Genomic DNA, 12,994 nt, shown 5'->3' on the forward strand with positions numbered 1-12,994 from the left:
GCTGGTACTCACACAACCAGAAATAGAAACATAGACAGTGACAGCAGAAAAGAACCATTTGACCCATCTAGTCTGCACAACATCTGGAAACCTTGCTTAGTCCCGGCTATGTTTAGTTTTATGCCTACCCCATTGATTAAATCTCTACCATTTATGCTAGAAGGCTGCTCCATGCATCCACTACTCTTTCATTAAAGTAATTGTGATGGGGCGCCCTGTACCCCGACTGGGTACTCCCGCCAAATGTTGCTTCCTCCTGTCGGGACCCCAAGCGATTAACCCCTTCAGCGCCAGACAGAACCAGCATTGTAGAAAGAAGGGGGGACGCCGCTGCACCGGAGCTGTGTTGGCACTGTGGCTAGCTGAAGCTTAGCTACACAGTGTGACTATTGTCCTTGAAAGAACAATAAAGTATCATAGCAGCCCACCCCAAGCATCAGACAGCACTCATGTTGATGTGAAACACACCAGTATTTAAACCGTACATGGGGGGTAATTTACATACAATAGACACACAGTTCTCCATCAGGTCCTCCTTTGCACATGACATTTGTACTCCTCAGCCCAGTAGGGGATCGCTATTATAGTCTGTGGGGAGGATGGTAAACATGGGCGGTTCCCTGACTTTAAGCTGAAACCTGCTGGATATCAGATGCAGGTGCAAAAACTGGCCATAGAGGTCTCTGTCCTGTAAATCCTGACACGACTGAGAGTAAAACATCACACATAAACCCCCACCCAAAATGCATGTGCCCAAAATCTGTGTCCGAGCTCCACAGTCTTTAGAGTCTCTGGTACTTTGGGAAACGTGGCACTCTGTACCAGGGGAAGAAGTAGTCCTAATGGACACCCCTGTACCCACCTCCCCCAAAACAGGGCCCATACTCTGTAGGGAGGAGGCTGGCCCCCAGGCCTCTTCCAGGAGCCGAAGGCACAGAGCCTTATGTGACAGTAATATTACCTGATATTACTTTTAAACCTTTGCCCCTCTAGCTTAAGACTATGTCCTCTTGTTGTGGCTGTATTTCTTCTTTTAAACGAACTCTCTTCCTTTATTATGTTGATTCCCTTTAAGTAGTTAAATGTTTCTATTATATCCCCCCCGTGTCACATCATTCTTTCAGGCTATATATATATATATATATATATATATATATATATATATATATATATATATATATAAAGATCCTTTAACCTTTCCTGGTAAGTTTTATCCTGCAATCCATGAACCATTTTAGTAGCCCTTCTTTGAACTTTCTCCAATATTTCTATATCCTTCTGGAGATACTCCATCAGTGCGCTGTACAACGGCATGAGCACTTCCATCTTTCTACTGCTAATACCTCTCCCTATATAACCAAGCATTTCCTGCTGCTCTATTGCATTGTCTACCTACTCTATTCCTCCGAAATAATTACCCCTAAATCCTTTTCTCACTGCATCAAATATTTTATACTCCTCCCTGGGGTTTTTATGCCTTAGGTGCATTATCTTGCACTTACCCACATTGAATGGTCAAGTTTCACAGCTCTGATAACCCCAGTAAAGTCCCTGAAGCTGCCGATATGAGCTGGGACACGATCACTGGCAACTGAAGAGTTATAAGCCTCCCGTAGAAGCGATCACAGGCTCTGGGGTGGGTGACTTTGCCTGCCTGTAGCTGGTCTGCCTGGACTTCCTGGCCCCCCTCAAGTCCTCTGCTCCCTTCAACAATCATAGCACCGTGATAGAAGGGCTGATTATTGCTGTTGTTTTCCCGGAAGTGATTGTAGGGGCAATCACTGCTGCTGTCTGCAGAGCTCTGCAGTGATCCCCTCCACCCGGATTCTGGTGGGAATTACATCTTTTGTCCTTAAGGAACAGTTTTGTGGAGACATAAAATAACCATTTGTGAACAACTTTGGACTGTTCCAGCTATGTTGAAGTATGTGTGCCAAAGGGTATGTGAGTTCCCTGGGGGGGGGGGTGTGATGGTAGCCGTCTGAGACTTGTGGGCATACAAGGATTAATGTGTATTTTGTATTTTCAAACTGATGTTCCTTCTTTGTATAATCCCTTTATGTTTATTGGTGCTATTTCCTGTCTGTACTGCCATTATCTGGAGCTGATGTTATTAACCCTTTGTTGTGGTGTGAACTATTGTATCCCAGGATGTATTTCATGTGTTTAAAAGTTCCTGCCTTGTATAATCCCGTTATGTTTATTGGTGCTGCTTCCTGTCTGCAATACCATTATCTTGTGGTGATGGTATTGATCCTTTGTTGTGGTGTGAACTATTGTATTGTATTAATGAAATGCCTGAGTTAATCTCCTTATGTTAAGTTAACTTTCCTTTTATATACAAAGTACTTTGTTTCTAGTGTTTTACCCACCCCTTGTTTTCCTATATAACCTTGTCTGCCTTGCAATAAACAGAGAAGTCTTCCCCAAGAGTTTGGTGTGCGTCCATTTCTTGGGAGGGTTGCGGCAGAGTCTTCGGATCTGTCAGCATTGAGCTTAACACTTGGCAGCCTCTGTAAGGGCTGTACTTGGAGGCAGAGGGATCAATACATGCCTTCCTATCCAGTGGCTAAAGGACTCGATGCCTACCCCAGCTCAGGTCAAACCTGCTACCGTCTACTGACCCTTCAGCCTCGCTCCAAAAGTTTCCCCTACTGAGACCAGCATCCTGGGGGAGATACAGCCACCGACTTGACCCTGGTCTCAGTAACGCTCCTTTCTGGACGATACATCCTGGGGTAGAGGCTGCTCCAGGTATCCGTATCGTCACAGGGGGTACTGATGGGGCCACTTGGCTGTACCTGCCCCCTGGGCCAGAAGCTGCCAGCCCTCCCCTACTCCGCGTCCTTTCTAAAAGTATAATTCAACCTTTATAATAGTCCTAACACAAAAGTCTCCCATGCTGGTTTTCAATACCTATTAGCCTCAATTTCAAATGTTACTTAACAGGAATGACTTCTTCCCCACTCTAAGAGATTGTCCAGACATAAGAGGGTTACCTGTTAAAAAACTCAGGAGGTGTAGTTTTTGATAATTTTTGCGGATCATAGCTCATATACTGACGACAGTTATTACAGGCTCTGGGATCTGGTTTCTTGTTACCCAAATTCTACACTGTGGGCTAAACCAGGGAGAACCATTTTAGGTGCTAATATTCATATGAGTGCAAACATGATTATATTCCATATTAAGGCATTCAAATATAAACATATTGCTAAAGTGTTTGGCCTACATTATGTGCTGAAACAGAAAGAATGGAAGAGTTGACCAAATGTAAACTTTTGTGAATGGGAAAGGTGGCAGTGGGCAAGATTACTGTTGTACCTAATACTGTTACTGTAACGGATCTCGGTACCCAAGTACATTTAATCAGATACACTCTATGAAAAAATGATGGCATATGTAACACAACAACATCTTGGCGGTATTGGTATTAATTTATACCATAGCAGAAGTTTGAACATTCTACCACAAAGTAAAAACTTTACAGTGGGATTTTGCATAGCTGGACCCTTGGGAGTAGGGCACAGCTAGGCGGACAAGGGCCATGTGTGAGTGTGGGGGAAGTATAGAGGTGGCTAGTGGTGTGATAGTTAGGAGGGAAGGAGTCCAGTCTAGTAGGACATATAGGGGTGTCACCTCCCCTCACCCTCTTTGAAATTAGTGGCTTGGTAACAGTTTTACTCTAAAGCAGGTGAGCATCAGCTCAGTTATGTGCCACAAGGAATTATTGTGAGTCCTGACCAGAGCAGATTGTATCAGCCATACAGCACTTTGTCATGTTCCTAGCTGTTTAATAGCAGCACATAACCTTCTAATGGCTGTGTATCTTTCTGAGGGGGGGATTATTCAGTTTAAGATTTTATTTGTCTCCTTGCAGCATGAATGAAATAATCCTCCAGTATACTGACAACCATATGGGATTGCAAGGTTCTTTGGTCTAGGGATAAACCAACTTAATGTTATGTGAATGGCTGGGGGATGATTACTCTGCTGCAGGGTACTTATATATTATTTCTATACCTATAGGTGTATTAGTAATGCTCCTGCTGCACCTATTTGGAAGATGCCCTGCAATAATATCCAGCGTATTTCTACAAGGCCTTTGCTAGATACCTGGGTGAAGGAATCAGTACCTCATGGCAGGTCTCCAGGAATGCAGTGCTGTTTGCTCAATGGCAGGAACTCTTGCAAAGTCAAAACTCACTACCTCCACGTGGGCTTTGCTAAGCATTGCTAGGCCTAACATCTGCCAAAGCAAGGGATGAGGGCTAGTCCATTCACCCCTATACGATGGGGAATGGGTTAATGTGTTCTTATAATGTAATATTGTAATGGATTAATAACTTGGCTGATACTTAACAGTCCTCCATTAAATTAGCAAGTGATGTGAAAATGGTGGCCTTTGTATTGGTCAACAGACGTTTAAGAATATGAACTGAGACAAGGAAACGTAAAGGCTAAATCCCACCTTGCAGTAAAGCGATGAGATTGTCATGTTTTCACATCTTAAGTCCTGGTAGGAAGATTAGCTTCCTTGCCCTTTATGTAATAATTCTTCTAAAGATTGATCATTGGCACAGCGCCGTTAATTCCCTTTTATTTAGAGCATGCATTAAGTTCTGTTCTGATGGGATACATTCCTTGCCTTTGATTCATATTCTAGCATTACCTTTACATTGTGCCTCTGCCTCCATTCTATAATCAGTTCAATGCATGTTAAAATTGCAGTGCTGTGCCAAAAGCAGTAGTGAGTACATGGCACCGCTTCATTCTTGGCTGTCCTTAAGAGGATTGTGTTTTCCTATTTAAACATTTTTATCATGTTTCCATATGAAGCTCCTGTCTAAGTTTTGCAAAGTAAAACATAACTCCCCTGTTGGTTTAAGTTGCTGACTGTGGTATTCTATTCTTCTATAAAAACAATAATAAAAAAAAAAAGTTTTCATTTCTCACTATTTAAGGTCAGCTGCTGGTCAGGCACTTCGCGCAAAAACAGTAAGGTGACAACCAATGACGTGCCTAGCACGCCATTTCATTAAATAAGCTTAGAAAGTGATCTATGATCACTTTCTTCGCTTAAACGGTGTATGCCTCGAGCTCACAACCGCCACTGCAAGTGATTTTGCCACTCGCAAGATGGCGGCATGTCTTTTAAAAAACAAATACGTTGGAAAAGTTCGCTAGAGGGTCTCCAGACCCTCTTGAGAACTCTAGCTCCACTTGCATGTTGAATACAGGTACTGTAGGTGATGCCTAATTGTATCAGGGTCCACACAGACTATCATACCTCCCAACATTTCAAAGTGTGAAAGGGGAATCATGAGAATTTTAGCTGTGAACTAAAATTCCCATGATTCTTAGCCAGCCAGGTGTCCACCATAATGGGATTGTAGGCTGTCATTAGGGATTGTAGGCTGTCAGTCCATCATGGAATCTTTGAGAGAATGGAGTGGTTTATGTTTGAAGCAATGGTATACGCTGGACTGATGTGGGCCTCAATCGGTTTAGTCTAGCGTTGCAGGATGTTTTGGATCAGGCCATGGGACTCTCGGTGGGGCGCTCCCATTGATATTAGGCATAAAACAGCAGGGCTGTAAAAGCCGGCTAGTTGTTGGCACTAATTGGAGGTAAGGCCAGGATTGAAGGACGATTGGTTGGTGGATGAGGGGGGAGGGGGATGCAATACTTCTTTTATGTCAATGTTAATGATGTTTGGCAAGGACGAGTTTTTCAGGGTTATTATATATTAATAAGTTTTATGTTACAGTGAACAAAATTTTATTATTGGTGAATTAATAAACGCTGTGGCCTTTTTTCACCACAGAATGTGTGTGTCCCGATTATTTAAAGATGGGTTGCAATTTTTATGTTGTCAGAGTCTCTATACACTGTACCCACTACCTTCACACAAGAGAATTACCTGTCGTACACCTTTGATGAACTTAATACTATATTTTTATACTTTGCTGGTATAGTAATTTGTTGTATTGGTTTGTACTTTTTTCTTTTAATAAAAAAAAAGATATATCGCTTGTAAATGTGATTGTGGGACAGTATTACTCTGGTATCGGTGCTTTGCACATGGATTCTTTCTCTTTTTATATGTTCCATATTGTACAATTATATCACTGTTACCGATATTTTTTTATAGCAAAAAAAGGTATAAAAAACGATTGTGTGTGTTAATGATTGCGTGTAAAATAATTTGTAATCAGAAACCAAAAGAAGATTTAGGCTATTCAGAGATATTTCTTAATTGAAGTGAGGTATAATTATAAAATTTGGTTTCCATTTTGTAATGTTACATTTTTTGTAGGTCTCTTCAAAATAAGGAGCTCAATATCCGCAATCAGTTATTTTTTAGGCGAGAGGACCAAATCATATTTTTTTCTGGGAATTTAAAAATGCTTATCTAGAAAGTGGTTAGATTGCATTGTATGCTTCAGTGGCTTTCTCAAAGCCCTTTTAAGCTTTGTTGCACAAAATCTTGGTAGACCACATCCAGTGCTACACCCTGGTCTTGATTTATATTCACTTCCTCAAACAAGGCAAGTTAATTTTTTGCCATGAAACAATTGTCTTACTATTAATATTGTCTTCCAAAATGCCCAAATAAACAGTAGACACATAAAATAAAGTTTCTTTCTGACCATGGGATGGCTGACCATAAGGTGCATAAGGGAAATTAGAATATAAGAATATCCTTGGTTACTACTATCAGAAGTTTTTTGTGTTTTACTTGTGATTACACTAATGGCCACCAGAGGGGAGGAGAGTAGCACTTTACGCATCATTTACACCTTGATTGTATTTAATCTGTGGTCCTTTTCTGGCTTTTCTAAACAGTCTCTTTTGGAAAGTTGCTTAAAAGAGACTGTATAGAAATAAGACATACTTAATACTGTCATTGAAACCTCCAAAGTAATTTATCACTTGTTTCACGCACCTACTCACCTATTGAAATGTACCTATTGATAATCTTTTAGTAGTTGCGAAGCTAATCCTTGTGATCTGGAAACATAACTAGCAATGCTACCAATAAAAAAGAAATGATGTTAGCCCCCTTCATTTCTTGGTATCTTACCATATGCGCATTATAAAAATCCAACCTCATGTATTTCAAAGCACCAGAAGATTTTGTAGTGCTATTACAATTGCTTAAAGAAGTCTCGACGAGTTGGCTTGGTTACAAGGCTCCATGTTCAAAGCTTGCTTTTTGAAGGAGTAAGTAGAGCTATGTCTCCTGTACTACAGGTTTTTCTTCAGTTACCACCTGAATAAATTGCAGATTTCTAAAGGTTGAACCAGGCAGGAGTAGCTCTACCATGTAGATAAATCAGCTTTGGTCCCCATTGGTCTAAGGGGCCCCCTTTGAGGCTGACGAGAGTGTGACACAGATGTGTCTCTTACGTTTATATCACTATAATGTATCTTGTTTGCTAAAACACATTGTGAGTATAAATTTTGTGTTCCTTTGTTTATGTATAAACAAAGAACCACCTACCTATTTTTTTGTTAGGCCCCTAAAAAACTATAGTCATCCCCAGGACCAGGGATATAGTAATGAGAGGATTTAAAAAATGATCTTCCAAGAGGTTGTCCCAAGGATTTTTTGGAAACAATTTTCAGGAGGTAATTCATTCAATTTATGTTATCTATAAAAATGGTATCAGAGCAACTAGCTACTTAATAGTCTTCCCTATGGTGCATCCCCACTTGGGAGTGTCTCAAGTTTTAAATCGCTTGTGCAATTACAGAAGAAATATCTCCATCAACATCAGTTTGATCCTGTCCTGTCAGTGGGGTGTGGTTGGTATCCCTCTAGGCAGTGGACCTAGGAAGTTCATGGCTGGGCTCACCTTTACATTTGGGGTGGACCCCAAGAGATCTCATAAAGGGGTGAAATTACATACATATCTTGGTACAGAGACACACCATGTGGCAGGTTATTACATGTCTGCCTGTTCTCGGTTGAGTTGTTTTCAAATATTTTATACATATATGTAATTCCACCCTTTAAGATCTCTTGGGGTCCACCACAAGTATAAAAGTGAGTCCAGATGTAGACCTCCTTGCTCACTTGTGCCTAGAAGGATACCAACTGCAACCCATGACAAGGGGTTCTTGGTTCCTTTATGCAGAGAAAACGTAGCTTGCATTTTGGTTCTGGACCAGCCTTGTGGGTAGAATCAGACTGATATGTTGATGGAGGCAGGGTATTATTCAGTGACTGTCTGTTCTTGATTGAGTTGTCCTCTAATACTATTTTATGTAATGTATTCGGTGTCTCAGATTAGCTTGGTCGAGAATTGCTAAACCATATACAGTAGAAGGAAAAGAAGAATATTGCTGTATTAGCCCAAAAGAAAGCTGAGTCTTTAGTCAAAGTGGTACCTTTTATTGGGCCAAGAAGTAAAGTTACACAAGTTTATGGGGCCTCAGAGGTCCTATATTTGAACTGAAAACAAAACCTCTGAAGTCCTGGAAGCATACAGAATCTCTCCAGATCCTTCAGATTTAGGACCTCTGAGGTCGTGTAACTTTACTTCTTGACGTTGGGGGACTCACCTCTTCAGCTCACTCCACAGGTTTTCTATGTGGTTCAAGTGAGGGGGCTGGTATAGGCATGATAGTACCTGGATTTTGTAACTTTACATATTTTCTATGTATACATATATAGCTCATAGGAAGCATCATATAGAAACAAAAACAGGTAATTGGTGTTTCTATTTTTTTCTACCTGTACACAAAATTTGTTATTTTTTGTTCACTTACGTGATAAGATAAGGAATATGTTGCTTATTTTTGCATATATTGCTGTTATTGTTTTGCCTTGGCACTGTAACAAGTCTTTATTTCAGAAATGCATCCTCGTCAAATGGCATAAACCAGGCAATGTGGATTAAGAATAAACTACCAAATAAAAACACTAATTTGTGATACACAATTTCATCAAAAAGGGACAAACATTTTACCTGTATGGATCTCTTAAAGGAACACATCAGCCCTCATATGCACATTAAAGCAAATGGTCCTGCAGAACCTCCCATATCCATTTGTCCCTTTTTCCATCCCCAATCTATTTTGCGTCCAGTTGATATGTTCGGCTGAAGACATTTCCCTATCATCAGTCAGCTAGGATGACCACAATATGAAGCGGATGAGATTATTATTATATATATTATTATTATATATATATCTCACATATGTACTGATTCATCTTACATACACACTAATTCACATTGCACACACTGTCACATGCACATGAAATATATTTTATATTATATATATATATATATATCACATAGACACTGATTCACATATACACACCATCATATACACAAAAAATAAATTATATATATATATATATATAAATACATTTTATTTTATACATATATATCTCACATACACACTTATGTACGTAAACACATATGAAGACATGTTGATTTAAGATGTAATAATACATTTATATTATAATATACATACAATCATTACACAGACATTTGCAGTTTCTGATAATGAACCCCTCTATTTCCAGACATGAGCAGTTTCTGATAATTAACCCCTCTATTACCAGAGATTATAGACACAGTCACATACACAGATATCGCATCATAATAAGAACGTCAGTAAAAACTTGCCTAATAGAATAGAGTCATATTGAATGCAGGAACAACCAGCAGTTAGAAGAAAAAACTAATAGAGAGTCTAATGTCCTTCCTCCTCAAACCCATAGGAGGCCTAAATATGGATAAAGGGAATTTGATAAGTCACCAGATCATAGTCTTTTTTTAGAACAACGCCAACAGACAATTCCCCTAACGAATTGATTTTCCCCTTTAGAAAAACGGGTCACATGCAGAGAGAAAGGACATTCATTATCACCAACCCCCAAAAAACAAAGAAGCCTCTTACACAAATAGGAAGTAGAGGCAAAGACAAGAAGACACCAGGATTAAACTTTCGTAGAAACAAGCCAAGAACTAGTCATATATTTAATTTGAGTAAACTTATTTTAAGTACTGATTAGATATGTTGTCCTAAGGCATAACTTTTGCCCCTACCTGTCTACCTAATCCTTTCCAGTTATACACAAGCAAATTTGCACTGGATGTTACAATTAAACAATGTTTTTGTCTAAACAATACAGAGGAAAAAATAGCAATTTCTAATACTGAACAACAATAAAACGTATACTCCGTTAAAAAATTTTTTTTACCCGAAATCTATTAATGGCAAATATATAAACTTTTGAGGATCGTGTAGTTTAAGATCTAATTAAGATGCAAACACTACACTCACTTACTGTAACATTCTAAATATAAGTCTAGCAGATAGGAAGGCATTACAAATGTTAAAAAACAACCCAGAATGAATTATTAAATCAGCAGACAAAGCAAAGACAGCCGATTTAGACTCTGAAATGACAGTGATATATATCTGATACTCAATTCTGGGCACTTTCCGTGTTTGACCTGGAAAATTCCAGGAGAAGCGGTGCTTCTCTGGTTCTCCGGGTCAACACCGGAATCCTCTGGGTCATGTGCTCTTGACACTCCCCACTCCCCATCCATTTCCCTTTTAAATGGGGGTGTTCCCCCAATGTCAGCAGAAACGCCCACTCACATGAGAGGGAACGCCTACTGACATCAGCAGGAATGCCCAGCTGGCAGTTCTGGCCGCGTCCTGCAGAAGTTCTCAGGTATGTTGATATTCAAGTAAGACCCCAGTATTGCTTACTTAAATAAAATGAGAATCTTATTAGAAAGCGGTAGAGAAGAATTTTAATACATAAACAACCAAACCCAAGTTTTTATCTCCTACCCAAAAACTTAGAACACCCACCTGGCACACCTATTATTCCAGGAATCAATTCTGTCACTTGCAATACTGTGTACATAGATTTGCTGTTACAATCTTATGCTGTTAAGCAAACTTCATATCTTTAAAGACACTACACACATTTTAAAAATCATGGAAGAACTAAAATAGGATCCTTCTTATCATCCCTCTATATATGCATTGCACACAGTCAGGGAATAACAATTCTTTTTAGCAATAACTGAAATTTTGAAATAGGGTAACACCTTGCCGGAATATAAATTAAAGTTAATCCTAAATGGTATAAATTTCATACCTAATCACAATTATTTTTATTTTCAAGATAAAAGATATTTTATTTCTTTTATGGAATGATCTATCTTACCCAATGTGGATACAGTATGCAATATGTCGGCCGAACTTGCAGACCTTTAAAACAATGCGTTTTAGAACATTTGAATTTAATACTTCACAAATCTGATAAACATAGCATTACAAAACATTTCTCTATGCTTCAACAGTCATCAAGTGCAACCTTCATGGGCATTGAAAGACTACACGATACAGGGAAAAGAGGCAATAAATTCAAAAGATTATGCCAGATGGAAACCAAGTGGATTTTATGAATTAAAAACTTTTACCCCCTACGGACAATGTTGATTTCGATATAGGCTTTTTTATAATAATTTTTTATCATAATTTTTAATAATATTTTGAATAAATATTAATTCATCCACTTTTTCATGTACTCATCATTTATTGGCCTACACATACATTTTTTAATTCATGTATATAGGTCCATTTACATTATTTTTTTTATTTTTTAATATTACTATTATACATATCTAAGTATCTATTTTGGTTTCCTTCATCTTTTAGATTCATGCTATTACGTTTTTAGGATAGATAATTAGGTATAAAAAAACCTTCCTGCTTTTAGGTCACTATTTATCATTATCTATATTTTTGTACTATTTAATAATTTATTATCATGCCTCACCTATAATCATGATTCTTAACTATGTTCTTAGAGTGCTAATTAGTTCTTACCAATTATGCTGACTGTCTTACTTAAACTATTCCTCCATAGATTTATGCTTTCTTTGCCAATCTTTTTTTAAATTCTGTGTCATCTTCATATATTGTGTATTTATCTCTATCTGTATTATAAATTGAACTTTTTTTTTTATTTGTTAATTTATGACTAACTTATAGATGAGTTATAATTTTGAAAAGGCCAATGTAAATTATAGTTAGTAACGAATATTCTCCCATGTGTTTTAACTACAACAAATGGTTAATTGATCTTTTTAATTAGTACTGGCACTTTTTATTAGCACTAACACTTTAAATACAGAGTTACTTTGAATTTTGTGCCATACCCCTGAGGAACCCCTATTAGCAAAACGCGTTAGGTGAGAGGAGCTAAGCTCCGTACGTTGTGTCGTTGAGACTTAGACCTGCTATTGGATCTGAGACCTGGACTTGCTGAAAGGCTGCGCGTTTGTTGGATGTGCCGGCCAGGTGAACTGCTTTGCATTTTCTAGCCAGCAAACACAGATACCCACAAGGATGTTCTAGCCTGGAGCTCAATTACACTCTCACGAGCGCAGATACATACATCCAAACATGGGACTGACGCCAGAAAGGAGTCTCATATGCCAGATAATTGCTCCGTATATATTTAAACGGAGCCTGCCTTGTGTAGTTTGTAATCATTCAATAAATTATATTTTTTACCCTACGGACTTAGACTATTGAATCTCCCTTGTTTTCTCTTTTGTTACTCTCTTCATGGAGCCGCTAACACAAGGAGGGAAACATCAACTGAATCTCCCTATGAATCTTCTTTGATTTTTTTTTGGGATGAAATTTCTTTCTTATGAACTCTTATGAAGTAATATGAGATTGGACTTTGCTGAATTTAAGTATATTTTTATCGATTTATTTATTAATTATTTATATAATCCTATTTATTCAAAAACCTTTCTATATATGTATTACATATTTTTGCACACAAACACTTTTGATTTCATATATTATGTTTTCTCATAGAATTTGATATATATATATATAATATTTATTTGAATAGCTTTTTTTGCACACCTTATTTATTAGTATACATTTATATTATGTGTATTGCATATTGCACTTGTGATGGCGTAGGCCA

Source organism: Spea bombifrons, chromosome 5 (genome assembly GCF_027358695.1).
Source record: "Spea bombifrons isolate aSpeBom1 chromosome 5, aSpeBom1.2.pri, whole genome shotgun sequence".
NCBI lineage: Eukaryota > Metazoa > Chordata > Amphibia > Anura > Pelobatidae > Spea > Spea bombifrons.